The sequence below is a fragment of the Urocitellus parryii genome, chromosome 13 (genome assembly GCF_045843805.1).
Source record: "Urocitellus parryii isolate mUroPar1 chromosome 13, mUroPar1.hap1, whole genome shotgun sequence".
Lineage (NCBI taxonomy): Eukaryota > Metazoa > Chordata > Mammalia > Rodentia > Sciuridae > Urocitellus > Urocitellus parryii.
The window spans coordinates 27,775,258-27,788,299 of NC_135543.1; positions in this window are offsets into that span (position 1 = coordinate 27,775,258).

Here is a 13,042-nt window from a genome sequence, read left to right on the forward strand (position 1 = left end):
TCAGATGATCTGGAGTCTCAAGGAAGACATGAGACAGCAAAATCAGACAATGAAAGATCACATTGACAAACAAATCCAGGAAGTAAAAGATCAATTTCACAGGGAGATAGAGGTAATAAAAAACAAACAAATTGAAATTCTAGAAATGCAGGAAACAATAAACCAACTTAAAAACTCAATTGAGAATACTACCAGCAGAGTAGATCACTTAGAAGAGAGAACATCAGACAATGAAGACAAAGTATTTCAACTGGAAAAGAACATAGACAGCTCAGCAAGTCTGCTAAGAAACCATGAGCAGAACATCCAAGAATTATGGGACAATATCAAAAGACCAAATTTAAGAGTCATTGGGATACAGGAAGGCACAGAGCTCCATTCCAAAGGAATAAACAGTCTATTCAGTGAAATAATACGAGAAAACTTCCCAGAATTGAAGATTGAGACAGAATCCCAAATCCTAGAAGCCTACAGGACGCCGAATGTGCAAAATCATAAGAGATCCACACCTAGACACATTATAATGAAGATGTCCAACATACAGAATAAGGAGAGAATTTTAAAAGCTGCAAGAGAAAGAAAGCAGATTACATTTAGGGGTAAACCAATCAGGATAACAGCTGATCTCTCAACACAGACTCTGAAAGCTAGAAGATCCTGGAATAACATATTTCAAACACTGAAAGACAATGGGCTCCAACCAAGAATTGTGTATCCGGCGAAATTAAGCTTCAGGTTAGAAGATGAAATTAAAACCTTCCACAATAAACAAAAGTTAAAAGAATTCGCAGCTAGAAAACCATCTCTTCAAAAAATCCTTGGCAAAACATTACAGGAAGAGGAAATGGAAAACAACATTGAAAACCAACAATGGGAGGTAGGACAGTAAAGGGGGGAAAGTAGTCAAAGAGGATAACAAATCAGGTTTAGTAACATCAATAAACAAATATGGATAGAAGAACAAACCATATCTCAATAATAACCCTAAATGTTAATGGCTTAAACTCACCAATTAAGAGACACAGGCTAGTAGAATGGATCAAAAAACAAGACCCAACAATATGCTGTCTACAGGAGACGCATTTGATAGGAAAAGATATACATAGACTGAAGGTGAAAGGTTGGGAAAAATCATATCACTCATATGGACCGCGGAAACAAGCAGGAGTGTCCATACTCATATCTAATAAAATAGATTTCAAGCCAAAGCTAATCAAAAGGGATATAGAAGGACACTTCATACTGCTCAAGGGAACCATACACCAACAAGACATAACAATCATAAATATATATGCCCCAAATAATGGTGCAGCTGTATTCATCAAGCAAACTCTTCTCAAGTTCAAGAGTCTAATAGACCAACATACAATAATCATGGGAGACTTCAACACACCTCTCTCACCACTGGACAGATCTTCCAAACAAAAGTTAAATAAGGAAACTATAGAACTCAATAACACAATTAACAACCTAGACTTAATTGACATATATAGACTATACCACCCAACATCAAGTAGCTACACTTTTTTCTCAGCAGCACATGGAACCTTCTCAAAAATAGACCATATACTATGTCACAGGGCAACTCTTAGACAATACAAAGGGGTAGAGATAATACCATGCATCTTATCTGATCATAATGGAATGAAACTGAAAATCAATGATAAAAGAAGAAAGGAAAAAGCAAGCATCACCTGGAGAATGAACAATAGGTTGCTGAGTGATCAATGGGTTTTAGAAGACATCAAGGAGGAAATTAAAAAATTCCTAGAGTTAAATGAAAACACAGACACAACATATCGGAATCTATGGGACACATTGAAAGCAGTTCTAAGAGGAAAATTCATTGCTTGGAGTTCATTCCTCAAAAAAAGAAAAAACCAACAAATAAATGATCTCATACTTCATCTCAAAATCCTAGAAAAAGAAGAGCAAAACAACAGCAAAAGAAGTAGAAGGCAAGAAATAATTAAAATCAGAGCTGAAATTAATGAAATTGAAACAAAAGAAACAATTGAAAAAATTGACAAAACTAAAAGCTGGTTCTTTGAAAAAATAAATAAAATTGACAGACCCTTAGCCATGCTAACGAAGAGAAGAAGAGAGAGAACCCAAATTACTAGCATACGGGATGAAAAAGGCAATATCACAACAGACACTTCAGAAATACAGAAGATAATCAGAAATTACTTTGAATCCTTATACTCCAATAAAATAGAAGATAGTGAAGGCATAGATAAATTCCTTGAGTCCTATGATCTGCCCAGATTGAGCCAGGAGGATATAGACAACCTAAACAGACCAATAACAATAGAGGAAATAGAAGAAACCATCAAAAGACTACCAACTAAGAAAAGCCCAGGACCGGATGGGTATACAGCAGAGTTTTACTAAACCTTTAAAGAGGAACTAACACCAATACTTTTCAAGCTATTTCAGGAAATAGAAAAAGAGGGAGAACTTCCAAATTCATTCTACGAGGCCAACATCACCCTGATTCCGAAACCAGACAAAGACACATCAAAGAAGGAAAACTACAGACCAATATCTCTAATGAACCTTGACACAAAAATCCTCAATAAAATTCTGGCGAATCGGATTCAAATACATATCAAAAAAATTATACATCATGATCAAGTAGGACTCATCCCTGGGATGCAAGGCTGGTTTAATATACGGAAATCAATAAATGTTATGCACCACATCAATAGACTTAAAAATAAGAACCATATGATCATCTCAATAGATGCAGCAAAAGCATTCGACAAAGTACAGCATCCCTTTATGTTCAAAACGCTAGAAAAATTAGGGATAACAGGATCATACCTCAACATTGTAAAAGCAATCTATGATAAGCCACAGGCCAGCATCATTCTGAATGGAGAAAAATTGAAGGCATTCCCTCTAAGATCTGGTACAAGACAGGGATGCCCTCTCTCACCACTTCTGTTCAACATAGTCCTCGAAACACTGGCCAGAGCAATTAGACAGTCAAAAGAAATTAAAGGCATAAAAATAGGAAAAGAAGAACTTAAATTATCACTATTTGCAGATGATATGATTCTATACCTAGCAGACCCAAAAGGGTCTACAAAGAAGCTATTAGAGCTAATAAATGAATTCAGCAAAGTGGCAGGATATAAGATCAACACGCATAAATCAAAGGCATTCCTGTATATCAGCGACAAATCCTCTGAAACGGAAATGAGGACAACTACTCCATTCACAATATCCCCCCAAAAAATAAAATACTTGGGAATCAACCTAACAAAAGAGGTGAAAGATTTATACAATGAAAATTACAGAACCCTAAAGAAAGACATAGAAGAAGACCTTAGAAGATGGAAAAACATACCCTGCTCATGGATAGGCAGAACTAACATCATCAAAATGGCGATATTACCAAAAGTTCTCTATAAGTTCAATGCAATGCCAATCAAAATCCCAACAGCATATCTTGTAGAAATAGATAAAAGAATCATGAAATTCATATGGAATAATAAAAGACCCAGAATAGCAAAAACAATACTAAGCAGGAAGTGTGAATCAGGCGGTATAGCGATACCAGACTTCAAACTATACTACAGAGCAATAGTAACAAAAACAGCATGGTACTGGTACCAAAACAGGCGGGTGGACCAATGGTACAGAATAGAGGACACAGTAACCAATCCACAAAACTACAACTATCTTATTTTTGATAAAGGGGCTAAAAGCATGCAATGGAGGAAGGATAGCATCTTCAACAAATGGTGCTGGGAAAACTGGAAATCCATTTGCACCAAAATGAATCTGAATCCCTATCTCTCGCCATGCACAAAAGTTAACTCAAAATGGATCAAGGAGCTTGATATTAAATCAGAGACACGGCATCTGATAGAAGAAAAAGTTGGTTATGATCTACACGCTGTGGGATCGGGCTCCAAATTCCTCAATAGGACACCCATAGCGCTAGAGTTAACAAATAGAATCAACAAATGGGACTTACTCAAACTAAAAAGCTTTTTCTCAGCAAAAGAAACAATAAGAGAGATAAACAGGGACCCTACATCCTGGGAACAAATCTTTACTCCACACACTTCAGATAGAGCCCTAATAACCAGAATATACAAAGAACTCAAAAAATTAGACAATAAGATAACAAATAACCCAATCAATAAATGGGCCAAGGACCTGAACAGACACTTCTCAGAGGAGGACATACAATCAATCAACAAGTACATGGAAAAATGCTCACCATCGCTAGCAGTCAGAGAAATGCAAATCAAAACTACCCTAAGATACCATCTCACTCCAGTAAGACTGGCAGCCATTAGGAAGTCAGACAACAATAAGTGCTGGAGAGGATGCGGGGAAAAGGGCACTCTTGTTCATTGCTGGTGGGACTGCAAATTGGTGCAGCCAATTTGGAAAGCAGTATGGAGATTTCTCGGAAAGCTGGGAATGGAACCACCATTTGACCCAGCTATTCCCCTTCTCGGTCTATTCCCTAAAGCCCTAACAAGAGCATGCTACAGGGACACTGCTACATCGATGTTCATAGCAGCTCAATTCACGATAGCAAGACTGTGGAACCAGCCTAGATGCCCTTCAATAGATGAATGGATAAAAAAAATGTGGCATTTATACACTATGGAGTATTACTCTGCATTAAAAAATGACAAAATTATAGAATTTGGAGGGAAATGGATGGCATTAGAGCAGATTATGCTAAGTGAAGCTAGTCAATCTTTAAAAAACAAATACCAAATGACTCCTTTGATATAAGGGGTGTAAACAAGGACAGGGTAGGGACGAAGAGCTTGAGAAGAATATTTACAGTAAACAGGTATGAGAGGTGGGAGGGAAAGGGAGTGAGAAGGGAAATTGCATGGAAATGGAAGGCGATCCTCAGGGTTATACAAAATGTCATATAAGAGGTAAGGAGGGGTAAGTCAAGAGAATACAAATGGAAGACATGATTTACAGTAGAAGGGGTAGAGAGAGAAAAGGGGAGGGGAGGGGAGGGGAGGGGAGGGGGGACAGTAGACAATAGGACAGACAGCAGAATACATCAGACACTAGAAAGGCAATATGTCAATCAATGGAAGGGTAACTGATGTGATACAGCAATTTGTATACGGGGTAAAAGCGGGAGTTCATAATCCACTTGAATCAAACCGTGTAATATGATGTATTAAGAACTATGTAATGTTATGAACGACCAATAAAAAAAAATAAAAATAAAATAATACAAATAAAAAAAATAAAATAATACAAATAAAAAAAAATAAAATAATACAAATAAAAAAAATAAAATAATACAAATAAAAAAAAATAAAAAATAAAAAATTTTGCCAAGAGTTTTTAAATTAGTGCATTGTATGTACACATAATAGTGAGGCTAATTTTGACATATTCATAAATACATATAATATAGTTTTCTTCCTTTCTTTCCTCCTCTAATCCCAGTCCTCCATTCTATTGGTCTTCCTTCCATTTATTTATTTTCATTGGTTTGCACTGTAGTCGTATATAAAATTGGAAGGAATTGTGATATATTTATCCTTGCACATTGCATAATCTTGTCAACCTCATTCCCCAGTTCTTTTCCCCTTCCCCTCTGTTCCTCCCCTGTCCCTTTGTCCCCCATGGTTACTCTATTGATTTACCTTCTATTTTTTGCAAGACCCTACTTTTGTTTTTTTTCTTTCTAGCTTCTGCATATCAAACATTTGAACCTTGGCTTTCTGAGTCTGAATCATTTTACTGCATTATTTCCCTAAGCATGATATTCTCCAGTTCTATCCATTTATCAGCAAATGACATAATTTCATTATTCTTTATGGGCAAGTAAAATGCCATTGTGTATATATACCACATTTTCATCTCTTGACGGGTACCTACGCTGGTTCTATAACTCAGCTATTGTGGATCGTGCTGCTATAAATATTGTTATACATATATCACCATCATATACTGATTTTAGTTCTTTTTGATAAAATCCAAGGAGTGGAATAGCTGGTTTTATGGTGTTTCCATTCCTAGTTTTTTGAAGAATCTCAATTTTTTATTTTTCAGGCATTAAGCTGAAGACCATTCCCGACTTTTCCCTCTTGCTCATCCAGCACATTTAATCCATCACTGGTATTTTCAGGGAATCTGTTTCCAAAATATTTCCCAAATTTTCCGTTGTCCCTACTGACACCACCCTTATCTTTCCCTTGGGCCATTGCGACAATCTCTGGAAAATGATCCCTGCTAAGATTCTTGCCACCATGTATTCTCCATTTAGTAACCAGTGTGATCTTTGAAAAATATGAAATAGATTAAGTCAGTGCTGTAGGGAGATAATGAGATACAGCCACCCCCCTGTGGAACTGAGACACTCTGCCCTCATCCCACCCCTCTCCCCTCCTCAGCTATCGACTTCAGCCTCCTGCCATTTTCTTCATGTGTCTGGCTTCCCTAAGCTTAGCATCATGATGCATGCACTTCCTTGACCTTTTCATGGCTCATTCCCATACGTCTTTTTCATTTATTAACGGAGACAAAAATTTTATCTGTATTGGCCACCTAAAATAGTTCCTACTCTCAGAGAGCCTACAGTGTTTGAGTTTTTTTTCCTGTGGGTGGGATAATAAAGTAAATACACGACACATTTATACCCTTTTATGGTAGTAAGTGATAGGAAAAAAATTAAAGAAGGGGAGAGGAATGGAGTGGCTAAGGATGGGGGTCAAGGGTTGCAATTTTAAATAGGGTAGACAGGGAAGGCCTCTTAGAGGAGTTATTTAAGTAAAGACCTGAAGGAGGTGGGGAGTGAGCTCTGTCTTTGGGATGTCTTCAGAGTAGCAACATCCTAGTGTGTCTGAACACACCTCCTGCCCAGATCTTAGCTCCTAAAGGCCATTCTTTGCTAATAAGAGCTAGGTATCCCTGGAGACATGGTTGAATACAGAATTAGGGTAGGGAAAGAACAATTCATATGAATTTCTCCAAGAATGACACTGTTGGTGAAAAGTTCCTAGGATCCAGCTTGAAGGTACTTCTGCTAACCAAATCTAGGACAAATTTGAACATCAAAACAAATAATGATGGGAACGGATTATAATCCACTGACTAAAATAGAAACCCATGAGTCAATATTGATATAAATAAACACATGAATTAAAAAACATGGGGAGAGGACCAAGATCTTGCTCACAGCAGAATGCCAACCAATAAATGTAGAGGATTGATGGAATTAGGAAACCACCATTTGGCAACCATAATGATAGTAATTAACTCAAGCAAGAGATAGCAATAGATGCTAAAACCAATGAGTGACAGTAGGGTAATGAATAAGATCTTAAAGTATCTTCAGGGAAAATACATAAGCATGAAGGAGAGAAAGTAACTTCGTGATGGAGACTCCTGGAAACTACCATATAAATAGGGTGATCAAAGTTACTATCAACAACAATGGACAAATCAACATGGCCTGCACCCACCCCCAACAAATGCCAGTGAGAAGAATGAGTTGTGCTTCTGCAGAATTTCTGTCAAAAATGCATAACCCAAGCCTTGTCCTAAAAAAGGGTTGGACCAACCAAGTTGAAGGACATTCTGCAAATGAATACTTAGGAACTGACAAAAAGATCAAGGAGATTGAGGGAGAAGTTCTAGATTTAGGGAAATTAGGCAGATTTTACAGCTAAATTTAAGCCAGGATTCTGTATTAGTCCTTTTAGCTACAAAGGACCTCATTGGAGCATTTGGTGGCACTTGATTGGTATCTCTAGGTGAAGGGCATATGAAATATTCTTGTACTCTCCTAGCAATTTTTTTTTGTAAATTTGAATTTGTTTCTAATTGAATTACATTAAAAAATTTTACACTTAATTCTCATACTTTACTGCCAGAAGAAAGCTCCTTGCAACACAAATTGCAACTGACTAATGATATGACCATGGATGGTGATCAGTTACTTTCCTTGGGGTTGCAGAACCTCTGGGGCTGCAGCCAACTCTAATGAGGAGGAGGAGGAAGGAAAGAAAGAAGAGGGTGTTGATAGGGTGGCTTTGTCACTTGGCTCTTAGTACCAACTCTCATTTGCAAATCTTTCCCTAGGAATAGTAGCATAATCAGAACCCTTTTAACTCCAAATGTAATCTCACCAGTTGTCTTCCTGCGTGGCTGGGAGTGTGTGGGTGGCAGCAAACAGAAGAAAGATCTGAAAAGTAGGAAAAAAAAATAGATGCAAGTAGAAAAAACAAGTCCTACCATAATATCTATTCTTCCACCCCCCCAACTACTCCATCAAGCAGGATGATGATAGGAAAAGAAGAAAACAGAAATCGGCTACCACCAGGAAACTTCCCAAGTTCTTCTGTGCCAAACAACAGCGGAAGCCAAAGCGGTGGCATTTCACCCACAAGGCCTTCTTGTCAATGGACTCCAGCTGGGTCTCCCACGTCTTGGTTATTTATGAGGCTCTGGGAAGGCGTTCAGAACTGGAGGCAAACCCCAAGCCCTGCCTCTTTGAGAAGTGTGGTGGTGGCTTTGAGGGCTATGGGTCAGCCAGCAGCCCTTTTGCAGGTTTGGGGACTCAGCATCTGGGCAGATGGGACTCAGGATTACAAGCCTGCCTTCTGGGGGTCACCACCATTACTCAGGGAATGTGCCTCATTGTCAAAAGCCCAAGGTTCCCTTTGGAGGCTGGACTGGTAGTCGGCTTTGCCCCCAGTGAAGCCTGAGAGCAGGAACTCAGAAGCCACGCTGCCTGGGTTCAATCCTAACTCCAGTCCTCGCTGGTTCTGTGAATGCACAGGTTTCTTAACCTCCTTCTGCTGCAGGACGCTGAGAGCATTAATAGGTGCTACTTCTTGAAATTGTTGTGAGTGATTAAGTGATGGGACTTTGCATCGAGTGTCATTACATTATTATTTTGATTGAGCAATTTTTTTGTTGTGGTAAAAGGCACATAACACAAAAGTTACTATTTTGAGTAGTTTGAAATGTCTGTTCATATTGTTATGAATTGTTACGCAGCCATTGCCAAATGGAAGCTCTGGGTCTATTGCACAATAACCATCCACCCCTTCTTCCCCAGCCCCTGGCAACCACCATTCTACATCCCATCTCTGTGAGTGTGACTACTCTAGCACCCAAGTAGGTGAAAGCAAGCAAATTTGTTTGGGTCTGACTGGCTTATTCCCCTAGCATATGTCATCAAAGTTCATCCATGTTGCAGGATTTCATTCCTTTTTATGACTGAATAATATTCTACTGTAAATATAGAGCATATTTTGTTTATTAATCCATTTGTGTTATTTCCGCCCTTCAGCTATGTGAAAAATGCTTCTGTGTATTTTGTACAGACAATTCTTTAAACCCCTGCTTTCAATTCTTTGGACTTTGCTGTTGTTTTATGCTACAGCTTTGCCCATTAATCCATGCTACTTTATGATAAGAACCTATTGTGATTGGAGAGGCTGACCATCTTGTTTCTGCTTTTATTGCTTGATTTAGGTAGGAAATTAACATCTACCCTTGATCTCAGCTACATGACAAGGCAGAGAAGCAGGAAGGATCGAGGTTGCTGTGGAGAACAAAGGCTTTGGGCTCAGAAACAACACCATTAGAATATGGCTTCAGTTATTTTAAAGCTGAGTGGGCCTTTCCCTATTCATTTGCTCTCTCCGAGTCTCAGTTTTTCCATATAAATTGATTTCCACACACATAGAATATCTACTTTAAAAAAATTAACTGAGATTGTGTATGTAAACTCCTGGCATAAGGTCAGCCCTCAATTTACATTACTTCTTAAACTTTTTTTCTAGGATTAATGTCAAACATTGCACAAACTAGCAGTTAGGTGATTTATTAATATCTTCTCTTTTTTTGGTCCTGGGGATTGAATTCACTGAGTCACATCCCCAGATAATTTCATTTTTTTAAAATTTTGAGATAGAGTCATGCTGAGTTGATTAGGGCCTTGATAAGTTGCTGAGGCTGACCTTGAACTTGCAATCCTCCTGCCTCAGCCTCCCAAGTCTCTGGGATTACAAGGGTACGCCATCATGCCTGGTTTTCATCATCTTCTTCGTCATCATTATCATCACTCAGACTTGAGGGCTTTCCATGGGCTAGGCACTAAGTTTATCATATTGATTAATTATTTATTCAATTTTCTCAACATCTTTTTGAAGAAGTAGGTCCAATTGTTACTTCTAATTACAGATGTGGAAACTGTGGCTTAGAAAGATTCACGAATTTTCTCAAGGTCCCACAGCTAGTAATCTCCACTGTCTTCACAAATATATAAATGGTATATATATATATATAAATTTAAAATCATAAAAATTAAGCTAAAAAGGAAAGAATTCTGAGATTTTGTGACACATAGAGAAAAAGAGGGGGACACCATGGATGCTAGTTCATTTGAGTGAATATGTACCTAGGTGCATGATTGGCCTCTGGGTACAGATTAATAGGCCATTATAAAGATGTAGCAAAGTCTCTCGTAGAGCTCCATGGGACTCTGCCTTACACATGATCAGAGGTTTTATTTTGTCAATGGCTTGTATGAAGCTGTAGAATGAATCCCAAGATCAGTGAGGTCTGGAAAGGGCAGTTACCAGATGACAGTTTTCAGTATGTAAGATGGATGAAGAATAAACAGTAAGAATTTTGAAAATGATCAACATAAAAATCTGAACTCTGGTTAAAAAAAAAAACAAAAACAAAAACAACTGCACAGCTGAAATATAGATGAACTGGTCTACCCGAAGTTAAAAAAAAAAAAAAAAAAAGATCAGGAATGATTTATTTGGCCAGAAATATTTTATGCTTCAGTTGTGGGTATGTTTGCCAAACACCTAATATTCCCTTAGGCCCTGCAATCAGTAGTGCAGTATCTACACAGTGATGGGGATCGCTGCGTGGGTTTGGTCACATCTAGCACCAATGTTTCATGGTGGAGTCCTGCTGAACAGCAGCCTGGGTAGCCTAAGGGTTAGGTAGAGAGGGAGGTAAGAAAGGCCAGGGCAAGAGAAGATGGGAAACCACGTCCCTCGTGTCCTGTTGCTTGAGAGGTCCAACCTAACTGTGAAGATATTGTACTGGAGAAAAGATCTGTAGGGACATAATGTAGTTGTCTCCAAATACTTGAAAGGCTACCATATTGGGGGGAAAAAGGAATATTTTTTTTCTTGCTGATATCTTAAGTAGCAGAATAAATAAATGGAAGATGTAAGGGGTCTGATGGAAATTTCATATGATCAATGATTTCCTAAAAATTGTTGCTGTTCAAGAATGGGAAGAGCTCTCTTGCCAGCACTGACTAGCTCATCTTTTCATGCAGGCAGAAAAGAGGATTTTAGGTGGCATTTCCCCCTAAGGCAGTGGATTGGATTCAATGACTGTGGCTACATGCTCTTTCTACCTCCAGGCCTGATGCATCCAAACTTTCAACTCTTGGGTGTCTCTCTGAGGACTCTGCAGGGGAAGTAGGAGGAGGAAGAGGTGGCAATCTCAGCATCAAAAGGGGTAGAGCTCTGGGTGTGTGGGCTCAAGTCTGGCTCTCTCCCTAGTTAGCTTTGTGATTTGAGAAAGCCACCTACTCTCTCTAAGCCTCATTATTTCTCATCTTAAAAAATAACTTGCTGGATTAGACAATTTTTTTTGGTACCAGAGATTTACCCCCGGGTGCTTAACCATTGAGCCACATCCCCAGCCCTTTTTAAATATTTTATTTACAGACAGGGTCTTGCTAAGTTGCTTAGGGACTTACTAAGTTGCTTTGAGCTTGCTATCTTCCTGCCTCAGCCTCCCAAGCTTCTGGGATTAAATTGCTTTCTTTTTTTTTTATTGCTGTGGTTAAAAAAAAATACCATGAAATCTACCTTCTTGAAAAACTTGCACGTGTACAGGACAACATTGTCAACTACATCACACTGTTGCACAGAAGATCTCTAGAAGTTTTCATCTTACATGACTTAAATGGGCATTAAGCTAAAAAGGAAAGAACTTTATGCCCATTGAACTGCAACTCCCATTCCAACCAGCTTCTAGATAGAGTCTTTCTTCAGCCTCTGGCAAGCAATCACCTTATTGCTGTTTGTTCCTGAGAATTTGACTGCTTTAGATATCTCACATAAGTGGAATCCCATACAATATTTATCTTTCTGGATCTGACTTATTTTACTTAGCATAATGTCCTCAGGTTTCATCTATGTTGTAGCAAGTAACAGGACTTTCTTCTTTTTAAGGCTGATAATACTCCACTGTATGTATATGCCATGTTTTCTTTACCCATTCTTCATTGATAGGCATTTAAGTTGTTTCCACCTCTTGGCTATTGCTAGTGCTGGTGCATGGGAGAGGGAGTGAAACAATATCTTCAAGATTCTGATTTCAATTCTTTTGGATAGTTATCCAGAAATGGAATTGCTCTATCATATGGTAGTATTAAGTTTAAGTTTTGCAAAAACTCCATATTATTTTCCAACTGCCTGTTTTACATTTCCACCAACAGTACACAGGTTCCAAGGCCAGCACACAATTGACAGAGTGAAAAGGCAATGAATAGATAGAATGGGAGAAAATACTTGCAAACCATGGATCTGATAAGAAGTTAACATCAAAGTACATCAGGACCGCCTTGAGTTCCTACATCAAGAACTCATGCAAAAAGAACCAAATAAACTGGATTTAAAAATGGAAAAATGCTTTGACTAGACATCTCTCCAAAGGAGACATAGAAATGGCCAACAGGTATGTCATCAGACACTCAGTATCATGAATCATCATGGAAACACAAATCAAAACCACCATGGAAGATCACCCCACACCTGTTAGAACAGTGGTCATTATAAAAAAGTAGAGATTTTTTTTTTTTAAGTAACATCTACTTAGAGTGTCTGTGATCCTAAATTTGGAGTAAACAAAACATTTTGAGTTTCAAAGGTTGGTATAAATTTTATATATATTTTATTGAAGTGAAGCCTGAGGACTTGATTCAGCCTCTCTTTACTTTCAATTTACACATCATTTTAGGGAGCATGGCTCTATGCTTTCC